The sequence below is a fragment of the Neoarius graeffei genome, chromosome 17 (genome assembly GCF_027579695.1).
Source record: "Neoarius graeffei isolate fNeoGra1 chromosome 17, fNeoGra1.pri, whole genome shotgun sequence".
In the NCBI taxonomy this organism is placed as follows: domain Eukaryota; kingdom Metazoa; phylum Chordata; class Actinopteri; order Siluriformes; family Ariidae; genus Neoarius; species Neoarius graeffei.
The window spans coordinates 7,040,178-7,055,835 of record NC_083585.1 but is presented as its reverse complement, the minus strand read 5'-3'; the positions used below and the strand labels follow the sequence as shown (position 1 = coordinate 7,055,835).

The window sequence follows — 15,658 nt, the reverse complement described above, 5'->3', positions numbered from 1 at the left end:
TATGAGCCAAACTTACATTACAGGCAATGGTGAGAACACTCTGTTTCAGAGAATGCATGCAAATGGATCTCAATTCAAGACAGCCAGATAGACTGATGCCTTTACATTACTGCTCAGAATGTCTCTACACATACAGACACCCACAAATAACACACAAACTCTCAGTCACTCTCTCTCTCTCTCTCTCTCTCTCACACACACACACACACACACTATTATTATAAGGTGTAATACTAAAGCTTACAATTCAGCAGTTCACACCCTTTCTGTCATGTGTATGCTGCAATGTAAATAATGCCAATACTTTATGTAACTGGTACTTTAGGTATGTATACTCAGTTCAAGAGTTCACTACCTTTCTACTTTTATGTCAGATAAAACACCACAGTTATGGTGCCACAGTTGTAGAATTGTTAAAATAAATGTGTCCACCACCAAATCTATCCTTGGTTTGTTATTTATTTATTTATTTATTTATTTAAGTTGTGCCGGGGGGGTTTGCTGTCAGCCATGCTTGACCTCGGTATTTGAAAAATCCTGGTTACGGCCCTGACTGACATTATTCAATTTTATCTTTGTTATAATAAATTCAATTATTATTATTGAAACTGTGTTTATTTGCTTCCATATTCCTTGAAGTCACACAATCTCAAAGAATTCCAAGGTGCATATGATTTATGTAATATGGTAAGTGATCATAATAATTTGGAATATACCATAATTTAGCTGTGTGGTAATTTATTATTAAGCACTAAAATTAATGGTATTAATTAATTAATGAGACTGATCCCATGAGACTGATTCCATGAATGATTTAATGATATGAGACTGATTCAATGAAAACGATTCAATGAGACTGATTCAATTTAATTATGAACCTTCAGATTTAATGAGATTGATCACTCAATTACCAATTGCACCTACAACAGCCTGACAACCTGCATCACGGATTACATTAATTTCTGTGTTGAAAACACTGTGCCAGTCATGAAGGTACAGTGTTTTCCCAACAATAAACCCTGGGTGATCTCTGAACTAAAAGCCCTATTAAATGAGAAGAAGAGGGTTTTTAAATCTGGCAACAAGGAGGAGATGAGGAGAGTGCAGAGGGAGCTGAAGAGGGGGATAAGGAGAGGCAAGGACAGCTACAGGAGGAAGCTGGAGGAGCACCTCAAGGGGAGCAACACTGAAGAGGTATGGAGAGGCCTGAAAACCATCTCTAGCCACACAAAAGGACAGTGGGAGGGGCCCTGTATCTGGGGGCCCAAGACTGGGCAAATGAGTTGAATCTCTTTTTCAACAGATTTGACTGTGCCACCCCACCCTCCCCCACTCACCATAGTCCTGACCGGTCTGTGATATCACTCCACCCCCCCCCCCCCCCCATAATACCTCTGACACCAACAGCTCCCTCCTCACACCACATCACCCCCCTCCGATCCCTGCCAGACCAATCCACACACTCCACCCCCGACCTCACTCGACAGGACTCACACCTCGGCTACACCCCTCGCCTCTCCATAACAGCTGATCAGGTGTTGAAGGAGCTGAAGAGGATCAAGACAAGGAAAGCTGCTGGCATCAACTCCAGACTGCTTAAGGATTGTGCAGATCAGCTCTGTGGGATTCTTCTGTACATTTTCAACCTGAGCCTCAATGTGGAGAAAGTTCCACTTCTGTGGAAAACATCATGTGTGGTTCCAGTTCCCAAGACTGCGCACCCCAGGGAGCTCAACCACTTTCGGCCAGTAGCTTTAACGTCTCACCTAATGAAGATCCAGGGTTAGATCTTAACACTAGCCCGCTAGCCCGTGGCTAGTGCAGATAGCCACGGGCTAGTGCAAAATCTCTGCTACTAGCCCGTGTTGGCTAGTGCAATAACTTGACATGGGTGTGGCCATCTTGAATCACGCAAAATCTGATACAAAATCTTTTAGCTCATTCTATTTATTGTACATGGTGTAATGCATTGTTGCTGAACATTACTGTCATAGTTCATTGACACAGGTTGTAACTGTGTACCATGATGAGTGACCAGAAAGAGATTATTCCAACATGGGTCGGAGGTACCAGGTGGCTGCCACATCTGGAGCGTTCCTTGAAAAACATTCTCACTGGCTACCAAGGGATTACAACCCATCTTGGCCAGATGCAAGTGCAGACAGGCAGGCAGGAACAGATTGCCAAAGCCAAGGGCATGCTTAAGCAGCTCCAACGTCTGGACATCATATCTTATGCACATTTTATGTGGGATATTGTGCTTGTCCTCAAACATCTGTCCTTAACCTGTCAAGGTAAAGATACAACCATAGGGGATGTGTTTCAAGTTTTGGAGACCACAATGGCTACTCTTAAAAAGTACAAAGACAGGCCAACACCTAAAGAGAAAGCTGTCACAAGTGTGGAAGATGAGGGAAGTACTTTTGGTGGGCAGACCCTAGTGGGGACTGCAATGGCAGCCTCCACCAGGAAAGCAACAATTGAGAAACTTGAACAGGCACTCACAAACAGGTTTATTGATTGTGAAAAGCAAGTTGTGCTAGCAACTTCATTTGTGGCCTTTGCCACATGGCCAAAAAATGAAGATGATGATTTTGGAGAAAACAGCATACAGATTCTGACCAAACATTATGAAACTGTTCTTCAAAATTCTGGTGCAGACACAGATGCAATTCCAATTGAATGGAGTTTTTTGAAGTCAGAGCTATATGGCAGGCCAGAAAAAGTGCAAACCCTGAACTGGCAACAGGTGAATGATGCATACAAAGAATCTGGCAGGTTCAATAACATCTTGGCTTTGGTAGACTTGGTTCTATGTATGCCTGCAAGTTCTGCTGATGCTGAACGTGGTTTCAGTCAGGTGAAGCTAGTGAAGACCAAACTGCGTTCAAGGCTGAGAGCTGATCACCTGACTAATTTACTAACAATCCAGCTCCATACACCAGATGTAAGAGAGTTTGACCCAAACCCTGCCATTAATCTCTGGCTGAAGGGATCTTCCACCAGATCAAGGAGACCCAACACTGGGTATGTGTTTACTAGGCCAGACTGCTATGAAGAATCTTATTCTTACGAGGACAGTGAGTCCGACTCCAGCCAGTCTGAGGATGAGCCATCAAGTGTTCTGCAGCTTGATTATGAGTCTGCAGATACCATTGTTCACATAGACTCTGTTAGTGTGACTGAAACAACCAGGGAATGAACTGGTGACTTACTTTCACTTAGTGAATAATCCCACCCTTAAAGGGAAAATAATTGTGATATTTCTTCAAGTGTTGTGGTTTGTACTTAACAAACAGAAATTAATTTTACTTGTAACTCTCAGTTGACTGCCATTATGTACTTGTATCTTCCTATGTTGCCATTAGATCTCATTTATGTTTGTTACCCTGACAGTATTGCTACATTTATGTGTACAATTAATTAATATTTTTGTATGGAATGTTTACTTGTACAAGAATTAGTCATGTTCTTTTCTAGTCCAAGATAAGTTTATGATTTCAGTTCTAGTCCATTTCTATAAGAATTTGCTATGTTTTTTTTCCAGTCTAAGGCAACTGAATGATTTCAGTTCTAGTCCATTTTGCGAGATTACTACATGTACTAGTCTACTTAACTGTAAGCAATGACTACCTCTTTTATACTTTAAAGTGACAATTATGGTTTGAAACACAAAGTCACATATGAGAACCATAATGGATTGAATAAAGTACTGGTTTTGTTACACTGAATTGGGAGCTTCTGTTGTTTCAACTTGTTCATTGTTTAGTATTTAAAATTCTTTCAATTGTCACAGGAATTGGGCTTAAAATAGCGGGCTAGTGCAACACTCTGCGGGCTAGTGCAATTTGCAAGCCACTAGCCCGGCTGGCTAGTGCAGAAAAACCTTAAGATCTAACCCTGAGATCATGGAGAGGATCGTTCTCTCCCACCTCCGACACCTGGTGAACAGTGAGATGGACCCCCTGCAGTTCGCATATCGACCGGGCATTGGTGTGGATGACGCGGTCATTTACCTGCTACACCGGTCACTTTTGCACCTGGAGGGAACTGGGAGCACTGTGAGAATCATGTTCTTTGACTTCTCCAGTGATTTCAACACAATCCAGCCATCACTGCTTAGGTGGAAGCAGAAGGACGGTTCCTCAAATTGCACCAGTGAACATCCAGGGTTTGGACATTGAGATTGTGGAGGAGTACAAATACCTGGGTGTTCACCTCAACAACAAACTGGACTGGACTAACAACACAGATGTCCTGTACAAGAAGGGCCAAAGTTGTCTCCACCTCTTGAGAAGACTGAGGTCTTTTGGTGTGTGCAGGACACTGCTTAGGACTTTTTATGACTCTGTGGTAGCATCAGTGATTTTCTACGCCGTGGTCTGCTGGGGATGTGGAAGTTCAGAGAGGGACAGGAAGAAACTTAATAAACTGGTCAGAAGGGCTGGCTCAGTCTTGGACTGTCCTCTGGACTCCATTGAGGAGGTGGGTGAGAGGAGGATGTTAGCCAAGCTGACCTCAAATCATGGATAACCCCTCTCACCCCCTACATGAGGCTGTGGGGGCTTTAAGCAGCTCTTTTAGTAGTAGACTGCTACACCCACAGTGTAAGAAAGAGATACCGCAGGTCATTCATACCTACTGCTGTCAGACTGTATAACACCCACAACTTGTAATGTGGCACCAATAACCTGTTTGTCGTTATATTTGCACTACTTCACTACTACTACCTCTGCCATCTCTCATCGATGCAATTATTATGTGCAATAATATAGGCCTTAAACTATTTTTATGCATATTATATATATATATATATATACACACACACACACACACACACACACAGTGGGGCAAAAAAGTATTTAGTCAGCCACCAATTGTGCAAGTTCTCCCACTTAAAAAGATGAAAGAGGCCTGTAATTTTCATCATAGATACACTTCAACTATGAGAGACAGAATGGGGGGAAAGAATCCAGGAAATCACATTGTAGGATTTTTAATGAATTAATTGGTAAATTCCTCGGTAAAATAAGTATTTGGTCACCTACAAACAAGCAAGATTTCTAGCTCTCACAGACCTGTAACTTCTTTAAGAGGCTCCTCTGTCCTCCACTCGTTACCTGTATTAAATGGCACCTGTTTGAACTCGTTATCAGTATAAAAGACACCTGTCCACAACCTCAAACAGTCACACTCCAAACTCCACTATGGCCAAGACCAAAGAGCTGTCAAAGGACACCAGAAACAAAATTGTAGACCTGCACCAGGCTGGGAAGACTGAATCTGCAATAGGTAAGCAGCTTGGTGTGAAGAAATCAACTGTGGGAGCAATTATTAGAAAATGGAAGACATACAAGACCACTGATAATCTCCCTCGATCTGGGGCTCCATGCAAGATCTCACCCCGTGGGGTCAAAATGATCACAAGAACGGTGAGCAAAAATCCCAGAACCACACGGGGGGACCTAGTGAATGACCTGCAGAGAGCTGGGACCAAAGTAACAAAGGCTACCATCAGTAACACACTACGCTGCCAGGGACTCAAATCCTGCAGTGCCAGACGTGTCCCCCTGCTTAAGCCAGTACATGTCCAGGCCCATCTGAAGTTTGCTAGAGAGCGTTTGGATGATCCAGAAGAGGATTGGGAGAATGTCATATGGTCAGATGAAACCAAAATGGAACGTTTTGGTAAAAACTCAACTTGTCATATTTGGAGGAGAAAGAATGCTGAGTTGCATCCAAAGAACACCATACCTACTGTGAAGCATGGGGGTGGAAACATCATGCTTTGGGGCTGTTTTTCTGCAAAGGGACCAGGACGACTGATCCGTGTAAAGGAAAGAATGAATGGGGCCATGCATCGTGAGATTTTGAGTGAAAACCTCCTTCCATCAGCAAGGGCATTGAAGATGAAACGTGGCTGGGTCTTTCAGCATGACAATGATCCCAAACACACCGCCCAGGCAACGAAGGAGTGGCTTCGTAAGAAGCATTTCAAGGTCCTGGAGTGGCCTAGCTAGTCTCCAGATCTCAACTCCATAGAAAATCTTTGGAGGGAGTTGAAAGTCCGTGTTGCCCAGTGACCGCCCCAAAACATCTCTACTCTAGAGGAGATCTGCATGGAGAAATGGGCCAAAATACCAGCAAGTGTGTGAAAACCTTGTGAAGACTTACAGAAAACGTTTGACCTCTGTCATTGCCAACAAAGGGTATATAACAAAGTATTGAGATGAACTTTTGTTATTGACCAAATAATTATTTTCCACCATAATTTGCAATTAAATTCTTTAAAAATCAGACAGTGATTTTCTGGATTTTTTTTTCCTCATTTTGTCTCTCATAGTTGAGGTATACCTATGATGAAAATTACAGGCCTCTCTCATCTTTTTAAGTGGGAGAACTTGCACAATTGGTGACTAAATACTTTTTTGCCCCACTGTGTGTGTGTGTATGTATAGCCTCGGTCACAACCGGCCGTACGTGCTCCTACGGCCAGTCTACATGCAAAAAACGCAAAGAAACGCACGGAGGGCGCGCGTGTGATGTGCTGATTTTCGAGCCGTAGACTGGCTGCAGACCGGCCGCAGAGGTTCTTTGTCATGTCAAACAAACTCTACAGGCGCTTACGTTTTTTTCAGGTTGCAAGACAAACTTACGGCCTCGTGCGTCTTTCATACGATTTGCTGGTGTCAGGTTTGGGCAAAATGTTATTTTTTTTCGTACGTCGCACTTGCGGACTCCGTATGTGTGTCGTGCGCCCCACATACGTAATTAGTGCGGCCAACGCACGGTCAGATATTTCGTATGTCATCCATGCGTGTCAAGTAAGTCGGCCGTGCATTGGCCGTACGGCGAGAGGGCGTCAATCGCACGAAAACTCGGGTATATATGTCAGCCTCTAGCTGTGTGGGGATCTTATTTTTGCTGTGATTTATTTGGGTTGCTGTGATTTCACTGTGTGCTGCTAACTGACTGCTACCTACACTGATCTTGTATTTGCAGCTCTCTAATTGCTTAGATGGATCAGCTGTTTGGACAATTATTACCTGACCTATTGAAGCACTTGAAAGACGAAGGGGTGGGGTATAAAAAGGGGACCTTTTCAGTATTAAGGAGGAGTTCAACAGGGCGTGAAATCGTTAAGAGGTGCCCGTGGACGGTGTGAGGCCGGTAACGGCCCCCGCCCCGCCGGGGACGCGGACTTCTCGGAGTCGGGTTGTTTGGGAATGCAGCCCAAAGAGGGGACGTGGATTTCTCGGAGTTGGGTTGTTTGGGAATGCAGCCCAAAGAGGGGATCAGACGCCGCAGCAGATCAGTGCAGTATTAAGCCAATGCGGTGCCCCTGGGCACTATACCTCAAGTGCCCCCCCCCCAACCACCACCACCACCCTGTGCGCACGCGTTCAGTAACCTCCTGCACACACTCACAAACCTTGCCCTTTGCTGTCAAAAATAGTAGCATATACATAAACAATAGTACACATAAACAAGGTCATTCTTCCTCATTGAAAATTTATTAAGTAGGCTACATCAGCCCATCAAATTCACTGAAAACAACCAACGATATGCATGTAGGCATATTGAAGTGTCTTATTCAAAAATGAGCAGCATATATTTGTATGTCTCAATAAAAACCTTCAAAGCATCCATACTCTATTCTATCCATATTAGTGTCTCAATTCAAAATGTGTATCAATTCAAACAGCATCAGCAATTTAACCCTTAGATGCATGGACGACCAGACCTACACTCTTCCATGAGTGGGGTCAAAAATGACCCCAATTGGAATTAGGGCATTTTTGAGTGGAAACTGATTTTATGTTGTTCAGAGTTGATTGTTAATGCCATATTTTGATATTTGACATGTTCATTCACCACTTTGTATGTTTGTTTGTGTTTGTCTTGTGTGAATTTGTTTGTTGTTTATTTTTGTATGTCTGTACATGTACAGTTGAATTTTTGTGTGTGTGTGTGTGTGTGTGTGTGCTCATCCGTATAGCGGTATCTCAGAGGATAACATATTCTCCAGTGGAGAGAATGATGAGAGAAACAGTAATGGCACAATGACAACAGTATGATGTTCTCATGCACTTTATTTACATGTTTACTTATCCCCTTAACACCCAAATATAGAAAAAAAGTGTAAAAAATTTTTTTCAACCTAATATATGTTGTTCTAGGAAGGCTCTGATGCAAAAATTGTGTATCTTTTTTAATTTTGACATTTTAGCATCTTTTGGGGGAAATGTTGTAAAATTACAACGTTGGCTCTCAAGGGTAGGTAGCAGAATTTCACTGGCATCATTCACACACTGTAAATGATCTGGGTGTGTTTGTCTTCACTTTCCTGCTGATAAAGGGTCACAGAAGTGATTGTATCTTCACAACAAACAACAACAATAATAGTCAGACATGTTATATTGTTTTATGACAAGTAATTTATTCAAAAAAAGTAATTTCCACTCTTTAAAAACACTGGATGAATGCTGTATGTACAAATCTGAAAACAAACTTAAGATGCATTTTTACATCTCCCTTCTTTACCTATGGTAGTCCAAAAAGCAGTTTCTTTGTTCTGAAAAACAAAGGCAGACATCACACTTCATACAAACAGTGTTAGTGTAGCCTTAAGCACACTGTCTGCACCTTCCCCTGTCAGCTTTGATGGGGAAATGCCCAGTCATGTCTTTGCAGACATCACTTGGTGGGTGTGCATTTCTCCTCTTAGAGGGCCTAGCAGCTGGAGAACTCATAGGGCTTGAGGATGGCCGCCCTCGCTTTGGCACTGGGACAGATGTGCCAGTCAGGATAAGGGAGGATGCCAACTGGGCCTGAAACCGTCTCCTGATCAGGATCTCTTTCTTTGGAATAGCCCAGGCCTTGCAGTCCCGTTTGTACAGGAGCCAAGCGTTGATCACAGCTAGAATAATTGTGTGCCAGAAGATGTAGATGTACCAATGATGGGACTTGAGAGGAAACTTGTACTTGGCCGCAAATGAGTCCAGCAAATCCACTCCCCCCATGTTTTTGTTGTAGGTCGCCACGATGTTAGGCCTCTGAACTTCCACAAATGTTTTGGCAGTTTTGTCCCAACGTTTAACCTTTTCCACTGGTTCTGGGCCAGTAAAGGATGACATAAGTGTCACCTGACGGGTGTCGTACCATGTCACAGCACAAATGTTGTGGTTCTCCTCCACTCTGACATCAAATGTCCCTCTTCCCAATTTCTTCAAGGTTTTCTCATCATTGAGGTTGCAGTTTGGAAGCCGTACTTTACTGTTAGCACAGTAAGCTAGTGTAATAAAAATAAGTATAGAACAACATAAGTATGCAGTAACAACACAATCACACAAGATTCATTGATGTTGAAAATAAGTTAACATTTTAGGACTATTGTATGGCGAATAAAACTGATGATAATACTTACATGTGTGTTGCTGAGTAAAAATGCTCTTCAGGGTGGTGAGAATGTAAGCAGTAGATGTGTTGATCGGCAACAAATGTATTCCTGACAACCAGAGGTGACAAAAATAAAAAGTTCCTAGGGATATCAACCGAAACTCCATATAAAATGCTTGGGGTACGTTTTGACCCCACTTATGGAAAAGTTGGGTATTGATACAAAATATAAAATAACTTAAAAGAAAAAAAACTATACATACAAATCCAAATGAGACCATATCAAAAACACCCTATTTGAGGAATACATGGAAGGTTAGACAATATAAATGTAAAATGACAAAGATTTTGCAACAAAACTACCACTGGGGTACGTTTGTACCCCATTTATGCATCTATTAAACAGCATCCATCTATATACAATACAGCATATTCAAATGTGTCAATTCAAAATGTGTATCAATTAAAATAGCATCGATCTAGGCAACATATTCAAATGTCTCAATTCGAAATATAAATTCAAATAACATCCAGTATGGCATATTCAGATGTACAATGTACATGTACAATGTATCAATTCAAAGAGTATCTGTTCTGTATGAACCTAGACATGTTCTCCCCATAGCGCAGGATCAGTTGAAATAGAGAACTGTTCTACTGGCGTCGGCTGCGCTGGGTTGACATCCATAACACCCTCGTCTTCCTTCTCGTCACCATGGTGTGAACTGATCTCTACCTGGCTTAAAGTGGCTTCGCACATATCCTCCTCCCCGGCTTCAGCGCTGGTAGTGACAGCAGTTGTCGATGTTTTTATAAAAAAAACGATCCAACACTGGAACATTTTTAATTGCAGCTACACGCCTGGAGTCTCTCTTTTTTTTAATTTTCTCTTCGCACAACCACTCAATTGATGTCTGTCCATTTTTCATTTCCACCGCGGTTTTTAAAAAATTGATGCATTTCACCAAGGTGGACTGGCACAACTGACAGGTTGAGGAAAGGGGGGTTAATGGTCACATAGGCCACTCTTGCTCGGAATTATGATTATTGTTGTTGTTCTTATGAAATTAGTGTTCATAATGAATTATATATGACTATTTAACAATGTCAAGTGTATAACCATTTTAAGTGTACAAACATTCACGAAAAATATTTTTAAAGTTTCTGTCATGTGGTGCCCCCCCACTGGCTGTGAGTGGTTAGTGCCCCTGGGCACTGTGCCGCAGGCCCATATAGTTAATCCGGCCTTGCAGCAGAGTTACCAGTGGAAGATCAGCGGGCAGATTGAAGGAAGGAACGAACGGACGAAGGAAGGAATGAACAAACAAACAAACAGTTTTTTTTTCTCTGCCTGCGCTGTGCTGTTTCCCTGATTTGCTGCCTTCTTTTGAGGTGCGTCGGCTGCGGACTTAGGAAATCGAGACCTAGCCAACGGGAATCTGGAGTCAACTGTACTTAATTCAACGCTCGCTAACGACAGGGTAAAGGGACGTAAGACTTCTCCTTCCCTGCTGTTTTTGCCTTGTTGTGTACGTCGGCATTGTTTGATACTTTTATTGTCCGAAGTGTGTGCTGACTCCGGGCGAGCCATAGACGTTTTTGGGAATCCCCCGCTGCTACCTGGATGCTGGAGCTGAGACGTCACGCGCAGTGCTTCCCCGCGCATTAGGCTTCCCCACGATTTCAGCGCTTCTGGGACTGGGATTCCTCTTTGCGCGGACTGCGCACTGCTGAGACGGGACAATTTTATTTTTCTTTTATTTTTTTTCTTTCTTTGTAGCTTGGTGCTATTTTTAAAGGATAATTTAGTTATCTATTTACTAAATAAAGCATGCATTTTTTTTAAGCTTCTGTTTTTGTGATCCTTCTGTGTCCTGGGCATTTGCTGTTAATTAAAGGGTTAAAAAGTGCCTTACGGCCGACATATAAAGCTGCAGGGGTGCCTACGGCTATTTGTACACGTATGCTTTGATTGAGAGAAAACCCAATTTGATTTAATTTCATAAAAGGTGTTGGAGACGGAGGAGAGAGAGACGGCGGCAGAGAGGGAGGAGAGAGAGAGGACAAGGAGCAGTGAGGAGGAGGATGAAGACCATGACAGTGGCCAGCAGGCCAGGAGTTTGAGACGAAGTCTTTGCGGAGGGATTGCCATTTTCACAGTGAGAAACCAAAGTATGCCGAAATATACATAACCCTCTCCAATCGCCGCAGTGCGACAAACGAACGCCGTTGGTATGCACAACGTACAGATCGTGCGCAGTTCTTGTAACCTTCATCATACGAAGCCTGCATGGAACGCACGGTCAGTACGATTAGTGCACGTTTGAAGGTGCGTTGGCTGTACGAATGAAGTGATAGCCGTACGTCCGAGCATCCTCAGATTTCGTGCGTGGTACGCACGTTCGACTTCTGAGTTGTACGTTGGGTGCGCGGTGATCTTACTCCTTCATGGTCACCACAATTACGTTCTCCACGAACAAAAAAAAAAAAAAACGCAGCGATTTGGGAAACGCCAAAAATCGCACGGCCAAAAAAATCGTACGTCCGGTTGTGACCGAGGCTTATGTATGTATGTATGCATGCATGCATGCATGCATGCATGCATATATAACACAGAGTCTACCTGTCTACCTGTAATGTGCAATTTTTCTGAGCCTCTCAATAAGGCAATTTTTCTATACTTTTTCACGGTAGATAATGCAAATAGCCCTCTGTATTTAATCCTTCGTTTGTCTAATTTTTATTTCAGTTTATTTAAATGTCTGTTTGACATTTTCTTGCTACTGTAACACGTGAATTTCCCCGATGTGGGATGAATAAAGTGAATCTAATAAAATAAATGGCTCAGGCTTCATAGAAGAAAAAAAAACAATTTGAACAGAATCTCACAGTATGATGCTGAAGCTGCCTAAACAATGGAAAATAAAATACCATTTTGGCAAAAATGTTGGCATCCATTAGTTTCTTGTATTAAGTAAAAAATAATGTGCACACAGTCCTTCACTGTAAACATAACACTTTCAGGAACAGAATTTAAGCCTAATGCCGCTTTTCCACTACAAACGCAGCTGAGCCGTGCCGTGCTGAGTCGAGCTGAGCGGGGCTGTTGGAGTTGCATTTCGACTACAACCGCGCTGAACCGTGCTGGCTGGAAGTGGGTGGACACATTGGGTGGAGTTAGCGAAAGTGGGTGGACGTCACGTGATGTCGTTAAGCAGCGCAAACAGTGACATCAGTGAGCTTTTAAGCGGTAGTCTCACCACCCGAATAGTAAACAATAAACATGGACATGGAGTCGTTAGTGTTGCTGGTCTTGGTTCTGTGGCTTGTTGTCACCGACAACGCCAACAGATACTGGCAAGAGCGTATAGATGAGGCGAGGCGCATAAGGCTTCAGAAATTCTCGTAATTCGTAATTATTCTTCTTCCGGGTTTGCGGTGTTTACAGATCCCAGCGTGCTCGCGGGGCGTGTGTGGGCATGTGAGGACACTCCTCCTCACCAATCAGTGCACAGGGGAGTGTCTGCTCACGCCCCCAGCCTCACTCGGCTCGCTTTGGCTCGCTTCAGCCCCACTCCAAAGGCCCTTTTCCACTACCCTTTTTCAGCTCACTTCAGCTCGCTTCAGCTCACTTCAGCCCGACACGGCTCGCGTTTTGACTACCAAAAAACAGCACGACTCAGCTCGCTTCAGCCCTGCTTAGTCCCTAAAACTCGCACCGTTTTGGAGTGGGGCTGAAGCGAGCCAAAGCGAGCCGAGTGAGGCTGGGGGCGTGAGCAGACACTCCCCTGTGCACTGATTGGTGAGGAGGAGTGTCCTCACATGCCCACACACGCCCCGCGAGCACGCTGGGATCTGTAAACACCATAAACCCGGAAGAAGAAGAATTCCGAGAATTTCTGAAGCCTTATGCGCCTCGCCTCATCTATACGCTCTTGCCAGTATCTGTTGGCGTTGTCGGTGACAACAAGCCACAGAACCAAGACCAGCAACACTAACGACGCCATGTCCATGTTTATTGTTTACTATTCGGGTCGTGAGACTACCGCTTAAAAGCTCACTGATGTCACTGTTTGCGCTGCTTAACGACATCACGTGACGTCCACCCACTTTCGCTAACTCCATCCAATGTGTCCACCCACTTCCAGCCAGCACGGTTCAGCGCGGTTGTAGTCGAAATGCAACTCCAATAGCCTCACTCAGCTCGACTCAGCACGGCACGGCTCAGCCCGACTCAGCCGCGTTTGTAGTGGAAAAGCGGCACAAAACGGTGCGAGTTTTAGGGGCTAAGCAGGGCTGAAGCGAGCCGAGTCGTGCTGTTTTTTGGTAGTCAAAACGCGAGCCGTGTCGGGCTGAAGTGAGCTGAAGCGAGCTGAAGTGAGCTGAAAAAGGGTAGTGGAAAAGGGCCATATATAAACACTGACTCGCACATGCTGCTTCTCTTGAACGTATACACGGAAGTAAGGCGGAAGGTAGTTTGTCACCTCAGGACGACACCAACGATTGGTCAAATTTGCGGGAAAGTTGCGGTGATTGGATATAATTGCAACACCGCCCTGAATTCACAGGAATTGGTTGAATTTGCGTTGATGTTCCAAATTGCAACATCGCGAAATCCTGGAGGGTCTGCATTATACGCTACCATTCATAATTAAATCTAGATCTTCCGAACTTTAACATATCATGGTGAAGAAAAAACTGATTTCCTGGCAACAAAATTGTGGCTAGTGAAAAGGATGAATGGCTAATGACTCGGGAAAACCACTAGCCACAGTGGCCGGTGAGCAAAAAAAAAAAAAGTTAATGTAAAGCCCTGGCAGGTACAAACAAAAATAACCAGGGTTTCCATTAGTAACCGACTGCCGATCGAACTCATCGGTTGTAATGACGTCTGAATCGGTTGCTTTTCGGCCAAATGCAATTTTCCTGTAATTGTTCGAACTTTCTCGTCCGACTTGTTTGATAAGGAACGCCGTTCCTTGTGCACCATGACAGAGATTGTGACCCAGAGCTCTGCAGATTGAGGTCTATCCCTGCATTACACTACACCGCACCACATTACACCATACTGACACAGTAACACTGGAAGCTACAAGCTGCAACTAGCCAGCAGCTAAATAACTTTGCGGGTGTTCATAGTGTTATTGTTCAATGGTTATGCTTATCTATCGTCTTTTCTGACCATACACAGTTACAGTAATCATAACAGTACGCGCGCGCGCACACACACTAGTTAAGTTCATCCCCCTTGCCCCCACCCCCTTTTATTTTTGAAAAGTGGAGAACCCTGCCCAGTTTACATTTTAAAAGTTATTGCTATTTTGCATGTTTGTCGTTATATATTAGATTTCTTCATTCGTGCACGCGTTTTTGTTATGTTCTGATTTCCCAAATCTTGATTGGGCTTTGTGGCATACGAACTGTAATTGCCATGAGACCCAGGAATGAAATCTACCATTAATAGGCTACAGCAGTGTAGGTTTCTGAACTGGATGATGACAGAAATCACCACAGCATATTGCATACACAGATATTCTCATTGAAACTCAGCCCATTGAAGTGAAGCAGCGTCAAAATTACTCGACGGGCAGATTGCGAAGATTTCATTGTTAAAATATTTTCAAATCGTTGCGGGGTTTTTTCCCCTAGTTCTTTTACTGTTTGTTTGAAGTTCCAGAGTTCGGTGCTTGATGGTTGTAGTGTTTGTTTGACTGAAAAAATCATTTGGAAGAAGGTATGTTTTTTTCTGTTGAAGAATTCATATTGTAATAGTAAATGATGGATAACAGTAATTTATTATTCTTTAAATGAGAAATACAATGTTAGGTCTTATTTACTCAGCACTGTATATACAGAATTTTTGTTTTATGCAAAAAACTCATTATACAGGTATGGAAAAATTAGAGATGAGCATTTAGGAAAATACTAAAGCAAGACAGTATTTTGTGGAGATGGCAAATTGATAAATTTCAAATGGTGTATGCTTCAAAATTGACAATTTGAATCTCTAAATGATGGCATATCATGGAGGAATAGATTCCATATGTCTAATTGTATAGATAATTGTTATACTTAGAGATGTTTGCAGTTTACATATGCATGTTGTTTGTGAAGAGATAATGTTTTATATATGCTTTTTCCTCAAACTTAACATGTTGTTTGCAATAGTTAGAATTCAAGATTTGCTGTTTGTCATTACTTGTCCTAATCCTAACTTAATAATTTTCAGATCCCTTCTATATATTTATAGAAAAATCTA

The 15,658-nt window shown here is 43.0% G+C and overlaps 1 protein-coding gene across 2 annotated transcripts in view; it reads right to left on the bottom strand.

The window, feature by feature from the left end:
• Positions 1-15,658, bottom strand: part of LOC132901322 (histone-lysine N-methyltransferase PRDM9-like) — an 85,216-nt gene that overhangs the window by 36,133 nt on the left and 33,425 nt on the right. Inside the window, exons 2-3 of one of the 2 annotated variants that reach the window (XR_009656838.1) lie at positions 9,428-9,508; positions 8,416-9,292 (exon numbers count right to left, since the gene is read on the bottom strand). The exons of the other annotated variant lie outside the window; for it this stretch is intronic. The gene's annotated coding sequence lies outside the window, so the exon portion shown is untranslated. Of the gene's footprint in view, positions 1-8,415; positions 9,293-9,427; positions 9,509-15,658 lie in introns of those variants that run through there. 2 annotated transcript variants of the gene reach the window in all.